Raw genomic sequence first — 27,088 nt, forward strand, 5'->3', positions numbered from 1 at the left:
TGCCTACAAGAAACACATCTGAACAGTCAGAGCAAACACAGACTCAAAGTCAAAGGATGGAAAACAATCCTGCAAGCAAACAACTCCCTCAAAAAAGCTGGGCTGGCCATACTAGTATCCAACAACATAAATTTCAGGTTGAAAAAGATTAAAAGAGACAAAGAAGGCCAATTCTTACTAGTCAAGGGATATGTAAAGCAGAAGAAATCACACTGCTAAATGTGTATGTACCTAATGAGGGACCAGCTAAATAATTAAAACAACTGCTAACAGATTTTAACAGGGACATTGCTAACAACACAATAGCAATTGGAGACTTCAACACTGCCCTATCACCTCTAGATTGATCTACAAGATTAAAACGCAGCAAGGAAACACTGGCATGTAAGGAAGAGATAGAAGAGAGAGGGCTAATAGATTTATACAGGACTTTGCATCCCAAAAAAAAAAAATACATTTTTTTCAGTGCACACGGAACAGTTTTCAAAATAGACCAGGTGCTGGGTCACAAAACATACCTCAATAAAATCAGAAAGATAGAAATTGTATCAACTACCTTTGCAGACCATAGTGCACTGAAGTTAGAAGTCAACCACGCACAGACTGCTGGTGAGAATGCTGAATGGCTCAGACCTTTTGGAAAATAGTATGGGCGCTTCTCAAAAAATTAGAAATCGAGCTTCCATTTGACCCAGCAATACCACTTTTGGGAATATATCCCCCAGATGCAAAAAAAGTATAGTAGAAATGACAGCTGCACTTACATGTTCATTGCAGCACTGTTTACAATAGACAGAATCTGGAAAAAAAATCAAGTGCCTGAGAACAGATGACTAGTTAAAGGAACTTTGGTACATCTACACAATGGAATACTTTGCAGCTGTTAGAAAAGATGACGTCTGAAATTTTCATATAGGTGGATCAGTATGGAAAGAATCATGTTAAGTGAAATGAGTCAGAGAGGGACAGACATAGAAAGACTGCACTCATTTGTGGAATGTAAAGTAACAGAATGGGAGACTAACACCCAAGAACAGCAGCGATAAATACCAGGAGGATTACTCCACAGCTTAGAAGCCAGCCTCACATGCTGGGGGAAAAGGCAGCTCATATAGAGAAGGGACCACCAAGTAAAGGGTGCTAGGAGGGTCCGCTCGGCATGGGAGAGGCAGGCTGAAAGTAGACTATAGACCGAACATGATGACCACTTAATACCTCTATTGCAAACCAAAACACCCAAAAGGAGAGATAGAGCAAAAGGAAATACCCTGATAAAGAGGCTGAGGGTGCTGGAGAGGAATAATTGGATGGGGGTGGTGGGAGGGATTTGGGGACCATTGGTGGTGGAAGATGGGCACTGGTGGAGGGATGGATACTCGATCATTGTATGACTGAAACGCAAGCACAAAAGTTTGTAAGTCTGTAATGGTACCCCCACGGTGATTCACTAATAAAAAAATTTAAAAAAAAAAAGAAATTCCTAAAGATTCTACAAAATATCTCCTAGAAACAATAGACTTAAATAATAAAGTGGTATTGTAGCACTGCACTGTCATCTCATTTTTCATTTGGGCAAATTCAAATTGAGCAAATTCATTGATTTGCTTGAATGGGCACCAGTAACATCTCCATTGTGAGACTTGTTGTTACTGTTTTTGGCACATCGAATACGCACAGGGACCTTTCCAGGCTCTGCTTTGGGGGCGGGATACTCTCGGTAGCTTACCGGGCTCTCCGAGAGGGATGGAGGAATCGAACCCGCTGGGCCACGTTCAAGGCAAATGCCCTACCCACTGTGCTACTGATCCAGTCTGCCCATAAAGTGGTAGACTACAAAATTAATATGCAAAAGTCATGGATTTACTATCTGCAAATAATGAACCAGAAGAGAGAGTATTAAAAATGCAATCCCATTCACAATTGTGCCTCAGAAAACCAAGTACCTTGGAATTAGCTTAATTAAAGAGGTGATGGAACTATACAAAGAAAACTACAAAACACTACTCCATAAAAAGAAGAAGAAGAAGAAGAAGAAGAAGAAGAAGAAGAAGAAGAAGAGGAGGAGGAGGAGGAGGAGGAGGAGGAGGAGGAGGAGGAAGAAGAGGAGGAGGAGGAGGAGGAGGAAGAAGAAGAAGAAGAAGAAGAAGAAGAAGAAGAAGAAGAAGAAGAAGAAGAAGAAGAAGAAGAAGAAGAGGAGGAGGAGGAGGAGGAGGAGGAGGAGGAAGAAGAAGAAGAAGACAGAGAAGAAAGAAGAAGAAGAAAGCCAAACATAAAAGCATTATTATGTTTCTTTCTCAATGGTTTTAGTAACTAAATATTATTTTAGGTCCAAATCTTTTTTTGATATTTAGGAAATACAAATAGACAGTAATATTAATATGTCACCAACACACTATTGTCCATTGGTATGCATTAAAGCATACCAAGTTAAGGAGAGGCAACAAAGGTAGTGAAGTATCAAGCATTTATTATTAATAGGTAGAATAGAAAATGGTAGAAGATTCTAAAGATAGGGTTAAAAACAGAAAATGACTGAAAAGCTTAAATTAAACCCTATAGTATAGGAAGAATTTGGATAAGTAGCCTGAAAAACAATAGTTTAAGGTAAAATATTTATAAATCAGTGTGGTAGTGTTCATTCATTAATGTTTTTGGTTCAGCTTCAACCAGATATTATCTCCAGGTGCAATATTTGGCACTGCAATGAACACTAAAATTAAATATTTATTGGGGCCTTGATACTATCAAAACTTTGTTCCAACTATGACCCAGGTTTGTTTCTATGAAGCTAAATCCTGCTCTTTCTAAAATTTAAAAGATGTCATATTTTTTTATTTTCATTTATAGTGTCAGTTTTAGGTTTCTGCCTGCTTTTTATTAGTATTTGTCCATTCTACATTTTCTTTAAATATTGAGGTTAATCTGGATCCTTTTAGCTTTCAGGTAAATTATCCATTATGGCAAATATTAACTATTACAAACCACAAATTTCAAAGAAAAATATTCTGTTTAACTACTCATTTCTTATCACTAATATAGTCAACTAGACAATTCTAATTCTAAATTTTTCTACAAGAACATCATTGAAAACACATACAGAGATATTTTTTACAAACCTCAGTACAAGATTTTGTTTGTTTTGTTTTGGGGCTGTGCCCTCCAGTGCTCAGAGCTTACTCACAGTTCTGAATCAGGAATCATTCCTTGTGGTCTCAGGGGAACTTAATAGGGTGCCTGGGATCAAACACAGGTTGGCCACAGCAAGGAAGGTGTCCTATCCACTGTACCATTGCTCCAACTCCTAGTAGAATATTTTTTAAACAGGAAAAACAAGAGGCCAGGTAGTACAACAGGCAAGGTGCTTACCAGTTACTACTGCAGGTAGGGATCCTGTGGCCATCCCCCATTCAATCCCATGCACAACAGATGGCCCCTCTGAGGAATGATTTTTGAGCACAGAGCAAGTAGTAAGCTCTGAGAACTGCCAGGTGTGACTCCAAAACAAACAAACAAACAAAATACAAAACTATGACAATTTTTCAAAAATAAATGAGGCCAGGTAAAGATATTTGACTGATGAAGTTCTATGTCATCATTAATATTCTTTAAAGCTATCTTTCTTTAAAAATACCCATTTTAGGAAACAACATGTGTACAAAGAGCTGTCATCCCTTGGGTAAATAAGTTCCATAGGCTCTTTATAACTACATATTTAAACTGTGTGATGATCTCTGTATGACGATCTCGAGGTGACATTCATTCTATGTGGCGAATAAATTGTGGAGCCATTATTTATAATGTGCACTGAAGTACTATCCTCAAATCTATAACACGTGATGACTTGGGGTATCTCTACTTCACAAGTTTTATTGTCTTGTGCCTTTTTCCTTTTGAGTTTTTATTTAAGAAAATTTAAGTAATCCATCTTCCAGGATGGTCAAATTATTTTATCAACTTAGAATCTCATATTGGCTGAGTTTTGAAGTGGGTTTGGGAGAAGTTTAGATATAAATTAATACAGGAAATATACTGTGTGTATAATTCAATCTGTCATATCAGATGTGGCATAAAGGGCACTTGCAGAGAGTGGTCTTGATGCTGTTCCAAAGGGCTGTCATCACATTATCTAGGTCAGACTATAAGCAATGTACTTAGAAATTGTTCACTCCCTGGTTTTGTGTGCAGAAGATATTTTGATCTGAAATTGATCATAATACCAAAAAAGCAAACTAGAGTTGTACATGCCATGTTATTGGACACGGTCCAGAAAAGAGATATCTATTTATCTATTATGGAAAACAACTAAGAAGCCTTAGTGAGGAATTTGTAATTATTTTTTAAAGGTAGGGGATAATATTGTGAATTGATTAACTCCTTTTAAAAGAACTAATTTCATCATAAAATTCTGGGTCTATTTTGGTAGCTAATTGTGTGGAAGACAAATTTCAGACTTAAATTTCCAGAATTTGAAATCTAAATTCTGGCAGTAGCTTTGGTTTGTGGGTTCAGTTTTACCGTGGCCACAGCTCACTCAAGCAACCACAACGCAGTCAAGCAATTGGTTGAGTTACAATAGTCAAAGGATGTGGTAAATTTTCTTGTGACATTGAAAGAGCTTTCTGGTTACTCTGTCACTCTATGTTCAACAACTTATAAATTATTAGTGAAAATCTATGGTGAGTCTTGCTTTGACTGATTCCAGAATTATCTAGGAAGGAACAAAATAAAGGCAGAATACCTGGATTTACATGCAATTTTATTTACCTGTACAATGTAAAATTGGACGTTAAAAGCAGATCATCTTAGTGATTAGCTTTTACTGTTGCAGGAGGTAAATCACATAAGATTTTGAGCTTGATCCTGTGACTCTTCCAGGTCAGTTTTCCCATCTGTGAAGCTGAGAACAGAGTCATAAGGATTAAACAAGAATGTGGAGGATAAACCACAACACTAAATCAAGATTTATTGCTATTTTTATTTAGTTACAAAGCATTGATTATATGGGGGCACTGAATGTAAAATCTCAGCAGAAATGTTAAAAACATCTCTTCTAGAACTAAGTGGCCGACCTTGACTTTGTGTATCACCATTTCTGCTCTCTACTGTTGCATAGAAACTACTCTCATAATTTAGTAGCCTAAATAACAGTCCATTTTATTTGGTCCAAATTCTATGGCTCATTCTTTTCAACTAGGCTCAGCGTGGTGATTCTGTAGCCCTAGTGTAGATTAGGTCACTAAGCTGATAAATAGACAGGCTCAAAGTCCAAGATGTCTTTATTCTCTCCAGATAGCTTGTATTTACTCACCATTATTGTCTCTGAAATCAGTTTTTCTTATGTGGCAATTCGGCTCCCAGGAGGAAATTCTAGGAGGGGGCTGCAAACATCTTAAAGTTAGGGTCAGTTAATGTATTCTTTCCTTGAATTATATTGATTGAAACCAGTTTAATGGTCAACCCAGTTTCAGGGAAAGTAAAAGTATACTTTATCCTTCGATGAGAAACGTAGCAAAGAACTTGTGGCATCCAAAGTAGCCATGTTGGTTATAGATACAGTAGTGTTCTTGGTGTTCTTTTTGACTTAAACGCATCATTAGTAGTCACCTGTTACAGTAATTTGGAATGTAATATCCTGGGGCAAGTTTTGGCTCCTCACACATATACCCGGATACATAATCTTCTAAAAGCCTAATCATTCCTCTTTATAGATACTCTAACCATAATTTTAAGCTTTTCCTAAAGAATATCACTTTCTGAGTTCCAAGCTGCAAAGACAAAAGATAATTTTAAAAGAAGAGCTGATTCAATAGGTAATCACGCTAGAGATGGAAGATTAGAAAATGTTGGGTGGGGACAAAACTGAACCCTATCTGATTTACCTCATGCAACAGACAAAGATAATCACTAAGATTATATATTATCTTCTTTGAACTTCTAATTTTGCACTGCACAAGTCGATTGCCAAGAAAGAAAGAGAGAAAGAGAGAGAGAAAGAAAGAAAGAAAGAAAGAAAGAAAGAAAGAAAGAAAGAAAGAAAGAAAGAAAGAAAGAAAGAAAGAAAGAAAGAAAGAAAGAAAGAAAGAAAGAAAGAGAGAGAGAGAGAGAGAGAAAGAGAGAGAGAGAGAGAGAGAGAGAGAAAGAGAGAGAAAGAGAGAGAAAGAGAGAGAGAAAGAGAGAAAGAAAGAGAGAAAGAAAGAGAGAAGAGAAAGAGAGAAAGAAAGAGAGAAAGAAAGGAAAGAAAGAAAGAAAGAAAGAAAGAAAGAAAGAAAGAAAGAAAGAAAGAAAGAAAGAAAGAAAGAAAGAAAGAAAGAAAGAAAGAAAGAAAGAAAGAAAGAGAGAAAGAGAGAAAGAGAGAAAGAAAGAAAGATGTAAAAAACTAAAGCTCGCCGAGGGGCGAGTGCACTCGCGGCCTCTCCTGGCGGCTCTGTCTCACCACCCGCGTTCGGTGCTCTGGAACCGCAGTGTGTGGACTGGATCGGGACGGCCGTTGGCCAAGGACCGGCGAGGGAAGAACGAGGACCAAGCTGGTTGCTGATTAGTTACCGTTTATTCAATCTTCCATCTTTCCCATCTCCTGCACTCCCAGCTCCGGCCTCTCTCTGGATCAACTGCCGCCTCTCTTCTCTAGTCTCTCCTCCTACTTGTCTCTCCCACCTTCCCTCTAGGCTACACCCAGCCAGGTAGCAAAATCAGCATAAGAAAGCCCTTCCTGAGGGCAGGGCATTCCAAAGCCCTTCCTGACTCTTAAGGTTTTTTTCCTTTCCTTAGTCCAAACACTTACTAACATCTTAATACTAGTTATTTTTGTATGGACATAGAAAGAGATAGAATGAGGCTTGCAAGGCAGCTTTTCTGACATCTTGCCACAGACTCATACCACAGCACTCAGGCCAGATTAATCATTCCTCACTCTAGCAGGGTCCAAATCTAGTTATCACTGTTTGGATCATGACAACATTTGTCCATGATCAAGCTCTTAACTTACAGTTGAGCATTAGGCACTTTGGCCAGGCCCATCTCGATGCCAGGGTAGCACACAACTCACCGCTTGCCCTGGGTCCATCTCGTCCCTCATTGGGACCCTGCTTTTGGGGGTGCTAGGAAGTAAGGGCAGCTGAGGCTTAAGTTGAGAGAACAGATGCCCAGGAGGAAAATATCATGTAGAGTCAAATGACTCCCAGGTTACAAAAGCATAGCATTTGTTAAGTCTTCCTGTGTCCATACAAAAAGGACTTGCTCTGAATAAACTATGCAAAGGACTCAAGGAGAAGAGAAAAACATTATTTACAAGTCAACAGAACACTAAGAAAGAATCTACAAATAAACAAAGAGGAATAGGAGCACTGTAATGGGAGTAACCCAATAAACCTAAACTCCCTGAGGCTATGTTATCCTACAGAGAGAGAGAAAAAAAAGAGAGAAAGAAAGAGAGAGAAAGACAGAGAAAGAAAGAAAGAAAGAAAGAAAGAAAGAAAGAAAGAAAGAAAGAAAGAAAGAAAGAAAGAAAGAAAGAAAGAAAGAAAGAAAGAAAGAAAGAGAGAAAGAAAGAAAGAAAGAAAGAAAGAGAGAAAGAGAGAGAGAAAGAGAAAGAAAGAAAGAGAGAAAGAAAGAAAGAGAGAGAGGAAGGAAGAAAGAAAGAAAGAAAGAAAGAAAGGAAAGAAAGAAAGAAAGAAAGAAAGAAAGAAAGAAAGAAAGAAAGAAAGAAAGAAAGAAAGAAAGAAAGAAAGAAAGAAAGAGGAAGGAAGGAAGGAAGGAAGGAAGGAAGGAAGGAAGGAAGGAAGGAAGGAAGGAAGGAAGGAAGGAAGGAAGGAAGGAAGGAAGGAAGGAAGGAAGGAAGGAAGGAAGGAAGGAAGGAAGGAAGGAAGGAAGGAAGGAATCCCACATGCCATATCTGCCATGGGGGGTATAAGCTGTGACACAGCTTCACAACTAATTTCAGAAGAGATGCAAGCTAAGCCGTTGAAACTCACGGGTACCTTGGTCTTCGTGTTGAAAACTTTGGGATGCCCTCAGGAAGGAGGCAGGTGGGAATCAGGACCTTGCTAAAGTTCCAGCAGCCACTCTCACAGCCCACAGCCACCACCATGCAAGTGGCCCAACTTCACTGCTTCATGACCAATCTCTGCAGACACCAAGCCAGTGAAACTTCCAGGTACACCATTTTTGGGGGCTGAAAACTCTGGGGTTTTCTCAGAGTTGGGGGGCCGAGAAGCCTTCCCCCACACCTGTACTGTTGGAAGCTTTAGCACCTACACCCGCATCCCACAGCCACCACCATGTAAGCTATGGCCCAGTTCCACAATTTCACAACTAATCTCTGAAGAGATGCAATCCAAGCAAGCCACTGAAAATCATGGGTAGACTGTTCTTTGAGCTGAAAACTCAGATCCCCTTGGGAGGGGTGTGGCCTGGGAATTATCCCAGTTCAACAGATACTGAAGCTCCTGGAGCAGCAGCCAACACCAACAAATTCCACAATACTGACAACCCAAGAGGAATACACCAAACTACCTGGGAAAGTAGCACAGAAGCCAACTAAGCTCAATATGCAGAAACAATAAGACAGAAGGCTCAAATGCAACAAGTAGCTTAGTAAACCCTCAGACAAAAACTTTAGTGACCCAATTATAAGATATAACAATGTTCACAAATTTTCTTTTACTGAAGTATTTTTTGATGGCTCCATTAGCCATTTAGTATAACAAATAATATGAAATAAATTATTTTGTGCCTGCAAAGGGGGAAGGCTTGGATGGTGAGTAGGAAATTGGGGAAAATGGTAGAGGGAAAGGTCACACTGGTGTTGGAACATTGAATACCTGAAACAACTGCATTATGAACAACTTTGTAAACCATGGTGTTTAAAGTTTAAAAAACGGAATAACACCTACATGCCTTCGACCCTTGGCCTTCTTCATATCCCCTCTGTTCGCCAACTGTCTCTGTTGTGGTTCAACCAGGTCAACTCACTGCTTGTTTATCATGAAATCTACCCCTCTGCTGATTCCTCCATGCATACTTTTATAGACAACCTTCATAAAATTTCACTGTTGGATGGAGAAAAGTTAGCCTTTGAGTCTACCTCTCTTTCTTTCTCTTTCTCTCTCTCACTCTTTCTCTACCTTCACTCTCTCTATCCCTCCATCCCTCAAAAGCAGGGTTCAGGTATCTAAAAGACCACTCCCATGGGCACTCATTTGACCAGGCCTTATGGGACAAAGAAGAGCTGCCCAGGCCTTATGGTATAGGGGACCACAAGGGCCTCACCTGGTAATGCCTGGGGAAGCTTGTCATACCTGAAAACGAGTCAGGGTCCCATACACGCAAAACAAGCGTCCTGATTCCTGGCTATCTCCCTGGTTCCACCTTCCTCTTTTTAAAGTGAAATTGGTCTCCTTACCTCTTGCTCTGAAGCTTCACTACTTTCCTATCCATTTATCTAAATTCTATCTTCCTCTTTTTCTTCCTATTTTGGCTCAATTTATTTTATTTTTTCTTCCCTAACCCCGTTCAAGATTTCTTATTTAAGAGAGAAATAATAGCATATCTTTGTCCACCAAACAGATATGATTTTTTCCCCCACTATGGTCATAGTGCCAACAAATGCTGTGTCCTGAAATATGATAAGAGGGATGTCAAGGTTTTCATCCAAACAGGAACAGTGCTGCTTCTAATGAAGTATGATGAAGAAGATGAAGAAACTTCTGTTATGTCAAAACACTGCAGCAAAATTCCCAGATGGAGGAGTATGAAAAGGAGAAGATAACCTTCCTTTGGTTGTAACCATATTGAGTTCCAGTTTCTAATGACACATCTAATAGGAGAGGATAAATATAGATTTCTGGAATTCCAGGAGAGCACTAAGATCATCTGTTCATTTATACCATGAAACCTTAAGCAAAAGGACAGTGAGATACTACAAGAATTAAGGCACTTGCCAACATGGGGCTCATCCTGTTTCAATCCCAGGCACTGCATCTGATTGCCTGAGCACCATGAGGAATGATCCCCAAACAGAGAGCCAGGAGAAATCCCTGACCACAGGCAAATGTGGCCCTGCTCCCACTCCTATAAAAAAAAGAAAAAAAGAAATCCTAAGCAAGTTTCACCCTCCTGCATAAGTCTTGGATCTCTGCTGGCTCTTCTCGTGATCAAGGGCTCTACGTGTTCACGTTTCAAACACAGGTAAATCGGGACTAAAAGTAGGTGGGTTTACAAAGATCACCAACACTTGCACCATTTTTTTTTTTGGTTTTTGGGTCACACCTGGCGATGCACAGGGGTTACTCCTGACTCATGCCCTCAGGAATTACTCCTGGCAGTGCTCAGGGGACCATATGGGATGCTGGGAATCGAACCTGGGTCGGCCGCGTGCAAGGCAAATGCCCTACCCACTGTGCTATTGCTCTAGCCCCAACACTTGCACCTTTGCAGTCTCATGTTTCACAAGACTTAAAGGAGAAATGATACAGGACATGCTCCCATCAAGAACAGAAACTGTGGTTCGGTTCTCTTCCTAAATATAGAGACTCTCCTTTCTCACTTAACCATACTCTCACCAAAGGTCTCACGGATGCTCTTAGTTCTCCATGTAACCTAGTGGAAAGTGACACCAACAATGGCAGACTTAGTGAATTTCCCTTTATTCCACATCATACTGGAGGCAGAAATGCCTTCATTCTCTTGGTGGTATGTTGTTTGAAGGGCTATCTTAATTAAGCTGTGCAATGTCAAACATTAGTCTGGTGGAGGGTCAGTCTCAAAGAGAGAGGATGAATCAGATATATTATCCACAGAGCAGCAAGTTAGCAGCCGTTCTTTTAGAGAGGTGTTACAAAAAGAAAGCCAAAGATTCACATTACATAAAAGCCACCCTGATTTCTCCATCAACAAACCAAGTAAATGCATTCCTAGCTCCCTCTGAAGAACAATATAGAATCCTTGGGGATTCAAGAGAATATTTATGAAGAAGAATAACTGGAGAGGCCAGAGCGATGGTACAGGAGATAAGGTGTTTGGCTTGCATGTGGTTGACCCAGGTTTGATCTCCGGCACCCCATATGGTCCCCCAAGCACAGCCAAGAGTGATCCCCGAGCACAGAGCCAAGAGTAAGCCCTGAGCACGGTCAGGTATGACCCCAAAACAAAAACAAACAGAATAATTGAAGATGGTTTTACAAGTTCACCTTTAGAGTTTGATAGTAAAGGGTGCTATTTTCATATATATATATATATATATATGTATATATATATATATTTCTGACTTTTAACTCTGCTTAATTTAGAAATTGTATAGGATAGAAATAATTACAAGAAGATAAAATAATAGGACTCTTCATGAAGAATCGTGATGCTGGACAGGAAAGAGGTATCTACTTGGAAAGAAACCTAACCAGGAGCCAAAGCAATAATACAGCAGCTAGGGGGCTTGCTTTGCACACAGTCAAACTGGACCCAATCTTTGGCATCCCTTATGGTCCCCTGAACACTGCCAGGAATAACTCCTGAGTACAGACCCAAGAGTATCACCTAAGCATTACCTGGTGTGACCCAAAAACTCAAAAATTAAAAATAAAAAAGAATCCAAACCAAAATTATTTCTACATATTGGTTCAAGAAACTCCCAGTTATGATATTGGTTTCTCTCCCTGCACTAATATTTCCCTTAACAGATAACACACTTTTCCCTTCTATGTATCTTCTATGTACCCAGATGGATTAAAAACTCCTTCTGTATACTTTTATATCACCCTACACCAGTTCCCATCAAAACTCTAGTGCACCCCATTATAATTACCCATTTGTGTATCTATATCTCTGTCCTTCTGCAAAAGGAAACCCACGCTTCACCCACCATTAATCCCTAGCAATTGACTCAGGCCTAGCACTGGGCAGTTGTGCAATGTAAATTGGATTAATTGTTCGTCTTTCAGTGACATGATACTACTACACTTCGATCACAACTTTACAAAGGAAATGACGAAGCTGACATGGATTGGCTTAGTGATTTGCTCTAGGGCATAGTATGACCATAACTCTAGACTCATGACCCCTTGGTCTATTTTTCTTTGTGGTGTCACCATAGTAGCAATTGACTTTCCATGCTGCCTTCTGTTCACTTCATCCTCTGTCCCATTAAAGCGCAAACCTTAGAGCCTTCAACACCACAGACAAAGTAGAAAGACTATTTTCTTAGGGTCCAACTCCAACTCCTTTCACAGTAAGGAAACCAATTGCGGAAGTGTGATTGTGCAGCTCCACCCAAGTCCAGAATTCAGACTTAATCATGTCTCTCCACTTTCTCACCTTGAGTACAAAGGGACAAAAGAAGGAGACCAGAATGGCACATGCACTTTTTGTCACGTTGGACCCTTCTTGCAGACTTATGAAGGGTGGGCACACAAATGAATTTGAAAACGAACATAATTCTCCCATTCATCTTTCCAGTCTGTTTCCACATGCCACAAATGGAAAGCATTTGGTGGGGGCTCGAGAGGTGAGAAGAGAACCACTACGTGCAGTTCTGCACCATCGCGCAGCAGGGCTGTCAGTAATATCTTACTTAACATACTGTCACAGAATCTTCCTTCAGTGTCACCTCGGTCGCTACTGTAACACTCCGTAAGAAATAATGCCATCTGTTAAAACACACAAGGCAGGGAAACGCAGCTGCTGTCATCACACAGAGATGGAATTAACCAACACTAAGCAATTACTTTCCTTTTAAATTTCACAATTAGAATTTTAGTCTCGCTTTATTTGTAGCAGAAAAGTCACCACAACACACTGCCTGTTGAAGTAACAACACCGCTGTCTGGATGAAAACATGCAGGAGGAGGAGTTGAGTTGGAGATAATGGTAATTGTTACTCTGTTGCCTTTTTTATAATGTTTTTAATTCCACTGGGCAGTGTTAATTATAGGTAGCTGTACTAAGAATAATGGATTTGCATAGAGCATTCACACTTAGGATCGCCTAGTATTCAATGAAAGAGGAACAAAATCACCCAGTGAAGTTTATAGCTGACAGAATTGATCATTATGTTACATCCAGGATCTTTTTTGCTTTCCTTTGTGAAGGTCTTTAATGGGGGAGGAAGGAACCCAAAGGAGACAGGTTTCTAATCTGAACAGAGATGAAATTCTGCCTCTGAGTTTTTATTCCATTCATGGGAAGGGAGCAGATTGCTGGCAAAATAACAGAAGGGTAGACCTATTCAGAGCTTAACTGCAGAGCTAACTCTTCAAAAAGCTGTAAGAGATCAACAATTGCTTTGGCCATCTTCCATCAGGAGGGTGTCGACAAGCTGGTGCTTCTCTCTTGGATACATTCTTTTCCTAGGGGAATTATAAATCATATTTTTTGGAAGCAGAGCAATAGGTAAAATCAAGCATATCTGCTTTGCTGATGGAGATAGTGCTCTGACGGCCCGGAGTCAGCTCACTGACTAGAATCAAGGATCGAGCGCTCAGGTTTTCACCAATTTGCAATCTACTTTTCAGTCACTCCATGAGATCATCCACAATGATGCCACAATCAGGAGGAAACATAAATTGTTTCTCTTTGGTCCTTAAGAGTTTGAAATGCCACCCTTTTCACGGTATCTTTAGTAGCTCCTTGACTATCTGTCATTTCTATCTATTGTTTTTAAAGGCCTTTTGTAGTTACCTGGTTCATAAACAGAGTCACCCGTTTTCCAGTTCTCAGAATGACATTCAAACTTCCTGGAAGGAATATTTAAAACCACCGCAAATTAAATTAATTCTAAACTCTAGAGTCAAGAAATGCACATTTAGGGGGCTGGAGCAATAGCACAGCAGGTAGGGCATTTGCCTTGCATTCGGCCGACCCGGGTTCGATTCCCAGCATCCCATATGGTCCCCTGAGCACCGCCAGGAGTAATTCCTGAGTGCATGAGCCAGGAGTAACCCCTGTGCATCTCTGGGTGTGGCCCCCAAAACAAAAAAAAACCAAAAACAACAAACAAACAAACAAACAAAAACAAGAAATGCACATTTAGGAGCAAAACTACTCATGAAATAGCATACATATGGCAATTTGCCACATGGTATCTTATAAAGTTAGATCGTTTTTTAAGTATATAGATTTTGACTTCTCAAAGACTACAAATTCCTTCAGGACTAAAACAATGACTTATCCTTTTTGCTATTTCATCAGATATCACAGAGTGCCACAGTACAAAACTCTCAGTTTTTATAGGCTACTAACTTCAGGCTTTAAACTCTAGGACGTTTTCATTTTTTAATTATATACATTAGCCATTAAGTAGCCTTGTCAAGGCACAGGAAGGGGAGGGTGTCTAATAAAATTATTCTCACAAACAAAATTAAACTAAACTCATTACTAATAAATATGGATTTTGCCTAGTTTTGCTGGCAAAATATTAACAAATATAATAGGTCTAATAAATCATTATATGGATGTTTTTTGACTTTAAAACTTCTCAGGTCCTTGAAAACAAAGGACTCTCCTTAGAAAGAAATTGCAATCTGTAAACGTAATCCACAATCAAGACTCTCCAAAAGAAGTCACAAAATAGCAGTGACCACATCTCTGAGTATTGATTGAATCGGGCACTGCCAGCACTTCACTGAAGACCAACCAGACAGGAGAAATGCCTGGACCACATTTGGCTGCGATAAACAGGTGTCTGGACAGCCTTCTGTTTGAAAAGATGCTATTTCTGTTTGTAGCATGTTTTATTTTTTTTAAAGAAGGGAGGGAACATTATGTGATAGGCATGTTGCTAACTTCTTATGCCTGTAGAAATGTATATATTTTGTACCAATAGCATTCAATAATAATGATCTACTTTGTACCTTCTGTTGTCCCTATCAGATCAATACATCAGTCACAATGTTGAGTTTTTATATTACCCCTTCTTTTCTAAGCCCGGTTTGAAGGAATGCACAATAATGATGAAAGCAGATGATTTCTCCCCATGCAATATAAAAAAGGAGAGTTTATGGGTCTCAGAGAGGAAAATATATACACAATCTGTTCAAACCACCTAATTTCTCATTCAATCCCCCATTTGCCCATTTCATACTAGCTTTTCATTTTTCATAAACCCCTGGTCTTTCCAATTCTCCTATTGTGCTTCTCTTTGGGGTCCCATAGACATACTATATATCCACACCAAGACCCAAACTCCCACAGACATTTAGCATAATCATTTCACATAACATATGAACAACGAACAACGCAGCCCTGGAACATATACAAACCTTTCCCCCTTGATCCAAAGCAATAATTTGGAAGGTAGGGAGGGAACCTCAAAAGGTGAGGCAAATAAAATCCTTTCCACTTCAGAGTTTAGATTTCCTCCGCTCTAACTCTTTTTCCCAGAAAATAGACAACTTTATGGACTTTTTTTAAAAAACAGGAAATGCATTTTTTAAATAAGTGAAAGAGATTCCAACTGTAGTTCTAATTCTGCCTCTGTACCCAGGTGTGATAGGAAGTGGTAAATAAGGAATAACGTGTTCTCACTGAAGACTTTGGTGTTAACTGGCGTCTCACCTACTCCTCCACACAGGCGCATACCAGATGGTTACATGGCAGTCAGGAGGCTTGAAATGAAGCCATCATTTATTCTGCATCTGGAATGCACAGTATTGCCCAGTCAAATAAGATGCTCATTTATTCAGATGGATCCCACCTAAAAGGATTTAAAAATCTCCTAGGACAGGGAGTTTTTCCTCTGTTCAAGTTCCCCCCAAATTTCAAACCTGGTGAATAGCATCCTGTCCTATCTCAGCCAAACTGCTTTTGAAATCAAACTTAAATATATTTGCATATTGACCAGATACATACATCCCATATTGTTTATATGCCTCCTTAAGTTAGACAATCCGTGCATTCTCCACGTGTGCCTCACACTTCCTGTTTACAATAGGGCAGCCAGTTTTAACTGGGCCAGAATCAGTTTTTGAGTCTAGAGGAAAGTTTTCAAAAATTCCATTTTGTGTTTAATTGCTCAAGTAGATTTTCAGTGTGTAGGCGAGCTCTTCTATTTATATAAATTTGATTTATCCTAAGATTGTATTGGATTTTCTCCTGTGTAAATATAAACTACCTCCAAATTTTATATTTTATTAAATTATGAATATCAAGAACTGTTACTAACATTTATGAAACTCTTATATACTAGCTTGTTAAAAACAAAAAGGAGCCACAAGAGCCATTTATTTCTCTTCAGGTTTTAGAAGGATACAAAACAAAACAAAACAAGGCAATAAGTTTATTCTTACATGAGTTGATCCAATTGATTTTCCTGTTTATGTAAGATTAAGGGAGTCTTGCAACTTAGGTAAACAAACACAATTTTTACTCTAAAAATAGAATATAAAATGAAGTGTGGGTGGTGGAGAGTTTCCAAATCTTCTGGTCCCACCAATATGTTATTTATTTAACAATATGCAAATGAATTAACACGAATACATGCAGGGCTACTAGGGTAAACAACTTCCATTTCTGCCTGCCTAGAAACCATTTGTAAGCACCTCCTAAATATTTATGCCTATGGAAATAGGCAATAAAATGAATTAAGGGGAACATCTTTTACCCAAGATTTCTTCCTTAAAAAGGTGAAGAGAGGGCATGGGGAAAGAGAAAGGCCTGGTGGAAAGGAAGAAAAAGAAAAATACTTTCCACAATTTGTTTTTCACCATTTGGGAAAGACTTTTATTATGGCATCAATGCAATTGCATTTCATACAAGACAAATTTATGAATACCTTCCCACAATGCATTTATCAAAAGGACATTTGATTGGGAACCCATGAAAACCTGGACATTTTAAAAGGCAAGCTTCCAAATAAAAGAGCTACATATGGTTAACATTGCAAGTTACCTAGCCAAGTCATTATGCTATTAAAAAAAAAGTCTAATCCCAGCTAAAATTATCAGCACATGTGTGCCCCACTATGCAAATCAACAAGATTAAGCTCAATAAAACATTGCACTAAAATACATGATTTCCTATAATGCACATTGAAATAAATGACACCTTAAGAAATATCTTGGCCAAATAATGCCTATTAAATCTCAGATTGTTTCTGCACAATCCCCTGCAGTTTGGTAGCATTGTGCTGACCCACTACAGTTTAAACAATCAAAATTAAAGTGATTTTTCCCTCTCACTAGGAGTTTACTAGGAGTTGAATTACACCTCCCTCAAACCCATTGTTTTGAAGTTTTAATCCCAATGTGATTGTGAATTTCAAGTTAAGACTTTTTTTTTTGAGAATTTGATCTTTTCATTGAGCTATTGAGCTATTTTCATTGAGCTATTTAAAGACTCTATATGTTTAAGCAGTACGAGTTTTGATATCGGACTGGAGCGATAGCACAGCTGATGGGTCGTTTGCCTTGCACGCAGCCAACCCGGGTTCGATTCCTCCATCCCTCTCGGAGACCCATGTAAGCTACCGAGAGTATCTCACCCGCACAGCAGAGACTGGCAAGCTCCACGTGGGGTATACGATATGCAAAAAACAGTAACAGGAAGTCTCACAATGAAGACGTAACTAGTGCCCACTCAAGCAAACCGATGAGCAATGAGAGGGCAGTGTGACAGTGCAAAGACGTATCTATCACTCTATCACCTACCACTAATATACAAAAATTCCTTACCACTGAATACTACTTCTTCCTCTTTAGTTCCAATACACACTTCCCTCTGATAACCTCAGACCTGCGACCAGAGGCCATAAAATCAGAGCTGTGGGGAGACAATGCAGATTAAATGAGGTATAGGGGCAGGAAATCAGTCCTAGGATACCCTTCCCTCTAGAGAGAAAGGTCAGAGCATTCTCTCCAAGTGTGCACAAAGACTCCATTGGAGATACAGCGAAAAGGTGACCTGGTCTTTAAACCAGAAAGAGTTACTGAGTCAGAAGCTGACCCTGATGGGACATTACTTTTTCAATTATGCTTACATATAACAGTTGTACCTAAGAAATGTATAACGATGACTTTTGGAGAAGAGTATATATTTGTGACATGATTGTTGAAAATATGCTAAAATTCTCCAAATTTTTTTCATGCATTCTAATTTATTTTGTGTGTATGTAATAAGAACACAATATATAACATACTTTTTAGCAGTTGATAGTAGTATAGTAGTATAGCTACTGTACGGCTATCCATGCTATATAGTAGAACTCTGGAGTTTAAGTCTTGTATAATCAAAACTTTAGACTAACATTTCCCCATTTCCCTCTGTCTCTGGTCACTGAGAATCACCATTCTACTCTCAACATCTCTGAATTTGACTATTTTATACTCACCACATGAGTGATATCATAAAGCGTTTGACCTTCCGCATGTGTTCATATGACTTAGCCTAGTGCTCTCAAGTTTCACCCAAGTTGTTACAAATTGCAGAATTTCCTTCTTTGCCTTGGATAGATAATAAGCATTAAGTTGTTTATGTTTATTCATTCATCCATCAAAAGACACGTGGTGGTGACCATACCTTTGTCACTGTGACTAATGCTGCAATGAATATTAGGATACAGATACCTGTTTGAGATACTCATATCTATCCTCATTGCCACATTCGGTCCTCTGAGCACTGCCAGGAATGATCCCTGAGCAGAGTCAGAGGTAACTCCTGAATGCCACCCAGTGTAACCCAGCCACAGCCAAATAAATGGTTTAATATTGAACAATACTTAAATTCATAACATATAACATATGCATTTAGTAAATTTTTCATATATCAATATAACCATCACAACTGCAAAGCATTCTTTAATTATAGAAAGCTTTCTATATAAAATAAAATTCTCTTCAATACAGATTTAAAATTTGTATATATTATTTTCTCCACAAAAGATGCTCTCAGTGGTACATGGCCCTTTCTAGACACATGTTTGTTAAATCTGTTCTCTATCTTCAAATATGCTACTTTAGAACTTAGAAAATGTACAAAGTTTTACTTGAAGTAAATTTTTATTTAAATATAGAATTTGGACAACCACATTTGTTATTTTCTTGCTAAAAAAAACTGGAATAATCATTCACATAAATTTTTTTTTCTTTTACTTATGCACAATTTTTTTAAGTTGGGACCAGAGAAACAGTACAGGGATTAAGGTATTTTCTTTGCAGGCAACCAATCCCCATGTGGTACCTGGCACCAGACATAGTTACCGGAGCATGGCCAGATGTGATCCCAGAGCACAGAAACAGGAGTAATCCCTAAGCACTGCTAGGTGTGACCCAACCCTCCTCTCCCCAGACTTTTAGGAGTTGCTGTGGCCAAAAAGATACCATGTATAGAAAGATATTTAAATTAACAACTATGCTTCAATAATTTCTTTATTTTAAATGTCCCTGTTGTAATGCTGGAGAGGAAGTACAGCAGGCAGTGTCTGCTTTGCACATCGTCGGCCTGAGTTCAATCCCCGCTACCCCGTATGGTTCCCCAAGCACCACCAGTAGTGATCCTGAGTGCAGAGTGAGGAGGAAGCCCTGATCTCTACCAGGTGTGTCCCCCAAAAAATCAACAAACAAATAAATATCTAAAGGGATTATGTTTTTATATTTCAAACAAAAAAAAAAGGAATTAAAGAAAAAGAAAAAAAGAAACAATGGGTAGGATGAATCTAAGAGTTCAAAGTCAATCAGTCTTGATATCAATTCAACAAGACGAATACGGTCTTTGAAGTTAAGGGTAGTGGAGCAAGACTCTGAAGAGCCACCGGGTGGAGCAGTTTTAGTCCCCTGGGGTGAGCCAGGTCCACACGCAAAATTGCACTAAATGATGCTACTCAGAGAGTCTCTTGCCCGAAAGCCTGGCTGTCTTCCCTGGGGCCCCTTGGAAGGGATGGGCTCCAGCTTCCCTCCCCACCCCGAGCAGAGCTCCCGGTGGCAGAAGACCTCCAGAATCTAGCCACAGCCATGCTCAAGGCCCCTCTCCACACGTTCGGACAAGCCTCACGCATGAAGGTAATGGCAGAGGAACCCAGGTGTGTAATCCCATCAACCGCCAACATCCAGAGACTTAAAAGCAAGCTCCCAGAAGCGATATCTTATAACCTACTTCTCCCTCTGGGAGAAACTAGCAAGCTACTGAGAGTTTCCTGCCCACATGGGAGAGCCTTGTAAGCTTCCCATGGTGTATCCATATGCCAAAGCCAGTAACAAGCTGGATCTCATTCCCCTGACCCTGAAAGAGCCTCCAATGCAGCATCGTTGGGAAGGCCAAGTAGAGAGAGGCTTCTAAAATCTCAGGGGTAGGATGAATGGAGATGTTACTGAGACCGCTCATCAATGGGATTTCGTGATTTGTGATTCGTGATGTTACTCAGATTTATCCAGTTCAGAGGTGCATAAAGTTTACCATGTGTGGTAATAGATGTTTAAATTCTTTGGTTGTTTTTTCTTTTATGGCAGATTCATTTTTTTAAATTCTGTCAAGCCCAAAGAAGAAGCTTGAGTGTCATATCTAACTTACATCTCAAGATCATGGAAAAATTCATCTGATGGAGGGAAATGATCAAACCATTCTAGATCTGCTCTCATGCTGTGCCTGGGCTCATTGTGTCTGCCAGACCATCTCCTGCTCTATCTATCAGAGAATAAGTCTACCAGGACTGGACACTCCTCTCTGGAGGACACAGGGAAAACACATCAGCCTCATTTTCTTATCACTATTTCTTCATAAGATGGTCTCTGAAGAATCATCTTTGAAGCAACCTCCCAAGCAATGCTAAGGCTGACAGAAGCTATTCCCAGTAATACTAGGCCTGGCTGATGGTTCAATGCTCCACTCAATGGTTCAATGTTGCTACTCAAGCCCAAAGGTGCTCAGGCAACTGCCAGGTCACACCAGGGAATTCTCAGGGACCATTTAATGCTAAGGATAAAAATTCAGGACCTCATACATGCCAGGTATGTGCTCCAATCCTCTGAGCTCTCTTTTCTCTCCAACTTTCCAAATATCCGATCACAAAGACAGCTAAGCTTTTTTCCAAGATACATGGTTGATGTTCAAGAGTTTATCAGAAGTTCCTCTTGTTCACGGTTCCCTCACACTCTAACAGGGATGTGATATGAGACATATCCTTGACAAACACCAGTGTGACATAGGATACATTCATGCTGAGCCCCACAATTTTTACTCTTTCACATCCGCTTTTAGTAAGTACAAATGACAGATCTGAAGGAATGTCATTTCCATCTTCTTCTGGACAATTAAGGAAAGCTAGTTCCAAAAGTTTTAGGAAGAAAATGCAAGACTCACTTAGCCCTGCAAGAATGCTACACAGTCTGTTTATAAGTAGTCCCACAAAACAGCCTTGAAAGTCTTCTCAACCAAAAAGAAAAACAAGGAAGGCCAATAACTTAAGTACCATTACATTTTTACTATCATTTGTCTTCACTTTTCACTCACACTGACAAGGATCACTTTATCAGCAGTTTTACGACAGAATTTATAAAAATTCACTTGCTGAACTTCTCTAGATAAATCGAAGAAAGCACTTCACAAAATACTAACATAGCACCTAGAACTCCATTTTAAAATGCAACCAAAAATATACTCTGCATAATTATGTTTCTTCATAACATGATGACGGCTTCTTTTTAAATGAGTGAAATATATACCTTGAAATAATCTCAGATTTGGGGGTGCAAAAAAGCACAGTAGAAAATAACATATGCCCCATATGTTCATTACAGCACTATTCACAATAGCAGGAATCTGGAAACAACCTAAGTGCCCGAAAATAGACAACTGGTTAAAGAAACTACGGTATATTTACACAATGGAATACTATGCAGCTGTTAGGAAAGTTGAAGTCATTAAATTTGCTTATAAGTGGATGGACATGGAGAGTATCATGCTAAGTGAAATGAGTCAGAAAAAGAGGGACAGACATAGAATGACTACACTCATTTGTAGAATATAAAATACCATAATATGAGACTAACTCCCCAAAAAAGTAGAGACAAGAGTGAGGAAGATTGCTCTATAATTGGAAGCCTGCCTCATGAACTGGTGGAAAAGGCAGCTGGGATATAGAAGGAATCACTAAGTTAATGATGGTTGGAGGGATCACTCGGGATGAGAGATATGTACTGAAAGTAGATAAAGGACCAAATATGAGCTCTGTATTGCATCTGTATTGCATACCATAATGCCCCAAAGTAGAGAGAGAGTAACAGGGAAATTGCCATAGAAGCAGGGGGAGAGATAGAATGGTGGAATGGGGAGAGGGGAAGTATAGGGGGCATTTAACTGGGGACATTGGTGGTTGAAAATGTGCAGTGGTGGAGGGATGGGTGTTTGATCATTGTACGACTGAAGTTCAAACATGAAAGCTTTGTAACTGTATCTCACTGTGATTCAGTTAAAAAAAAAAACAGAAAGAAAGGACAGAATCTGGAATTTTTTTTTTTATCCCATTGGCCTTAGAACTATTAGAAATCTGTAACTCTCACAAATGTATATTCTGTTCATGATTAAAGGTTACCAGAAAGGGAAAAGAGTGTTGAGATAAATGGATATATTTAGTCCTCCAAAGCACAGGAGACGAAAGAGCCAAAAGAATCACAGCAAAGAATCCCAAGGAACATGACATTTTTGCAGCATAGCGAGATTAACCTGTCTCACACAATGGCACTAGCTGTCACACTGGGGAGACAAACATAATTGTCGCTCACCCTCAGAAAAGCACATGAACAATGGAAGACATAAAACAGAGTATGGGAAATCAGGGACTGATCCTTATTTTTAAAAAATGAAACCTTCATACATTGAACTCATCTACAATAGTCACCTGGGGGCAGCAAGCGTTAGGCTGCACAAATGCCACAAAAGTAAGAGTATCAAGAAGCAGAAGCAAAGCCATTTTAAGCAAACGAGAAAGAGACCTGCTCCGTAAACCCGTATTCTACCTCGAACAAGAATCTCACTTGCTTTTCCCCGTTTCTTGGCTTGTTTATTTCCATTCTGGAGAAGCCCGAGTTCTCTCTCCAATACATCCTTCTTTCTCTCCCCTCACATCTTTCTAACTAAATTTCAATGAAAATTATCTTGCTTCACAAAAATAAATAAAGTGAGAAGGAGGGGGAGAGCCTGGAGAAGGGGCAGCTTCCTTTCAACCCTGCCTTCTATCGCTTTCAGAGACAGAGGAAGTCAATTATGTGCCCCAGCAACAGCTAATGCAATTCTATTCCCTGGCTGACCTTGGCTCACACACTTCTCTGCAGGAGGTCTTGACAAGTTGCCCTGCACATCAGTAGAGAAAACTTTCACTACCTGTAGATCCAGAGAAGCTCATTAAGAACATATGTGTGTGACATGGGGCTGTAAATTACTTTCAAACTCAGGTTTTTTCCTTTGCTCTCTAGTACAGATAATTATTAAGCTCTGCCAAGGAAAAGTAGATCACAATATCTGTTCCTCTATTGCAGCTTTATCAAACTACCAGTCATTAGCCATCATAAAGAAAGCAAGTTTTATGTCCACACCAAACCCATATTGTCTAGGAAAGAAGGGAATGGAAAAAGGATAAGAGAATAAAAGATAAAAATTTACTTCCTGAGTAAATAAAAAAAAGAACAGCCATTAATAAACCAACATTTTCTGTATAATTTGTGTCTCCTAGAGGAATATAAATGTGTTTGCATCAGTTAAGACTGCCTGATATGACAAGAAAATCCCACATATCTAACATCAAAAGCATTTCTTTCTTCTCATCCCCTTACTGTACCAAGCACATGATAAGCACACAAAGGAAGGTAGAATAATTCATTATTTTGTCTCCCACTGCTTTGTATGTTCAACTTTTTTTGAATAAATAGAAAGTCATAAATTAGCTTGTAGCAAAACAGAATTAATTGAATGTCTTAAATAGGATCATCAAACCAATGTTTGAGTCCATTTATCTGCCTAAGATTTCACTAATGTAGTTTCAGCTCATTAGGGCAAGTGTTGATGCTGGGGACAGGACATAGTTAGACACAAAAAGAAAAAATAGAGGACCAGGAAAATATGATTTTTTAAAGAGAATTTCTACAGAATTACTGTTACATATTATAAAACAACTACCCTCAAGAGCAACATATTCTTAAATAAATGAAGATGCTTTCATAGACTCTATAGATATTTATACATATACTGAAACTGAGAAGACTCTGTCTTTTATTCTTTCAAAGATCTTGCCAGAAAATATCACAGAAACACTGCATGGAGCAGCAAAACAAAGAAAAAGAATGAGGCAGAACAGGGTGGAGCAGAAAGAGAAGAGAAGAGAACAACAATACACAGATACATAAAAAAAATACACTGCATATGGGAAAGAAAATGTATTCTCTCTATATGCATTATGCAAGAGTGTAGAAGAAGACATTATTCAGGCATCTAAGTGAAACAAGAATAATTAATTCACAGCAAGAAAGAAACAATGGCAAACTTGGGGGTGGGAGATTTTTGTCCCTGCATTTCCTGTAATAGAATCAATGATTCTGTGACTCTAATGGGATTCTTCCAGCAAAAAGGGCTTCCACACAGGAAGAACTTACGGCGAGCTCACTGACCCAGGTCAGGCAATAATCACATGAAGCCAGTTTGGCTCCATCCATTTCATTCATTTGGCTCAGTCCTCACAGACAAGATAACGAGATCTGGAACTTCCAGCAAAGCTGCATACAATCAGTTGCGAGAAAATCAAGGAATAACTAAATGTTCGACCAGAACTCAAGTAACACTGAGATTAAAGACACTAAGCTTATAAATAGGATTCCTACTTGTTTAGCCCAAATATTAAAGTAGCTATGTAAGTGGATCAAAACATCCAAACGGTTTTAGAGCTGGAATAAGATAACCATAAAAGTTAAAAGTCTGACATGGTAGACAAAGGAAGTCGCTCACTAGAACTGACAGAGGTCACATTATGTGACATCTTGGCTTTAATGTCCTCAGTGTGAAATACAGAAAACAGCAGCTTGCATGATACTGTTTGCAGTGAGAAAACACATACGTTATGTATTCGAAGCACTTAGCACAATGCCTCATAAGATGCACTTGGGACTATTAACTCTACACCTTTATTTTCTATTTTCACTTAGGCATCATCATTTTCTATTCTGTCCATAGTACTACTACAGAAATGCAATGTTTGTTTTGCTATTGTTTTTTGGGAGGCCACATCCAGAGATACTCAGGGACCACTACTGGCAGTTCTCAGGGGACCATAGGGGGAGCTGGAAATTAAACTAGGTCTACTGCATGCAAGGCAGATGCCCTACTCGCTGTACAATTCTGGCCCCAGAAACATAATAACATTGTACCCATCTACCACCGGAGTCTCAGCATCTTTCAATACTCAACAGAATCTCCCACCCCAGCCTGGCCCGCCCACTCCAACTCCCACAGCCAACTACAGTTTTTATTATTCACTACTAAATTCTCATTTCTCATTTCATTTGGTCTTTTAGCATGCCCTCTGGTACTGAAACAGAGTCAATTTTTAAATATTTCCAGTAAGTCTGGACACATACACAAAAAAAAACAGCTAGCCTTTATTGTGGATTCAAAGACTTAGTTTTTAAAATTAGATTTAGAAATCTTCAGTCAATACAGTTTCCATTTCTCTTCTGTCAGGGCAGAAAATACAATGAGGAAAGCAGCTCTAAATTAAACGCAGGCCATGTCAAACTTCTGATGCATATCCCAAGGAGCCATCAAAATCAGTATGTTGATTTTGTGATGCCAAAACTAAAAACATGTGTAAACATCTAGGTGCATGTATATATGCATGGATGGCTTCCTGTCCTTTCAAAGGCATTATATAATCCCTAAATCTGGAAAGTTAAACAAAACTAGCAACTTGTACTTGACTGTAGCACTCTTTTAAAACAACTTTCATGTTTCCAGTTGAATTGATATTACAATTAGGGTGAATTCCTGAAGTTGATACTCTTATGAAGGAAGAGAGGGCTGCTGCTTGCCAGAATTAGGGGCTGACCTTGCCCAAATGGGGAAAACTATAAGATGGTTTATTTTGAGTGAATGTCTATTTATGACCAGCAAAATATTTCTCTAGTGCCTCTGACTCTCCTCTCTGGTACTACGAGACGGCAACTTTGTTAGCTGCTCCCATTCACATCCGAGCAGAGCTGCAATAACGGCAAATGGTCCTTGGAAATCACTATCACATTAGGCTGCTGTTCAAATAGCTTTTAGGGTTGTGATAATAGGAGGCATCCCTAATAACTGGTGACTCCACGAGACCCTGCCCAGAAGGCCTCCAAATGGCAGCACACAATTTAAATTTTAATCTGGGAACAGTAGAAATGATGAGATTCCAGCTGGGGACCTTCTGGTCCGAGGGCCGGTGTTAAGCCTCCCCATTAGATGCCCCAGAGCTTCATTGAGTTGATGAGTGACTGTTCCCACTCTCTGCGTTTTCCCGCTCTCCACCCATCACACTCATCATTCCCCAGGACCCCAGGAAGGTGGGCTTTTCGTTTCCACGGTGACTCTCTTGGAGTGGAGAAAGCAGTCCCGCAGAGCGGCGTGCCAACCAAACGCATTTCGGCTTAAGTGGCAGGATGCTTTCATCCTTCTGACAAGCACAAACTTCCAGAACTTCATTCTTTCGATGTGCTGGGTGGGCTTGGGGACATACTTAACCGCATTAAGCTTCAAATGAAAGTTGGCAGTTGCATGCATGGAAAAGAGGAGAGCACTTTATTTTCCCCCACAATAAGCAATAACCCTTAGTATAATAACTCAACACAAGTTAAATAGCTACAGGGAACATTAGCGGGACTCTGTTGGCCTGGAAGGAAACAGCTGGCCACGTTAGTGATCACTGTGTGTCATTACTTAGGAAGTCCACTCTCCATGCTCCTACCAACTTGTATTTCCTGAGAGTCTACACAGCAACACACAACAGATGAGGAAGAATCATAACAGGACTTTGGAGGCAGATTTCAATGTTTGGCCTTGCCAGATTTCGTTTCCAATGAGCATAGGAGGGGGTAAACCACACTGACTGGAATCAAGTTGGAAAAAAACTTTTGAAGATTTCTAGAATACCTCCCAC

Source organism: Sorex araneus, chromosome 2, assembly GCF_027595985.1.
Source record: "Sorex araneus isolate mSorAra2 chromosome 2, mSorAra2.pri, whole genome shotgun sequence".
Lineage (NCBI taxonomy): Eukaryota > Metazoa > Chordata > Mammalia > Eulipotyphla > Soricidae > Sorex > Sorex araneus.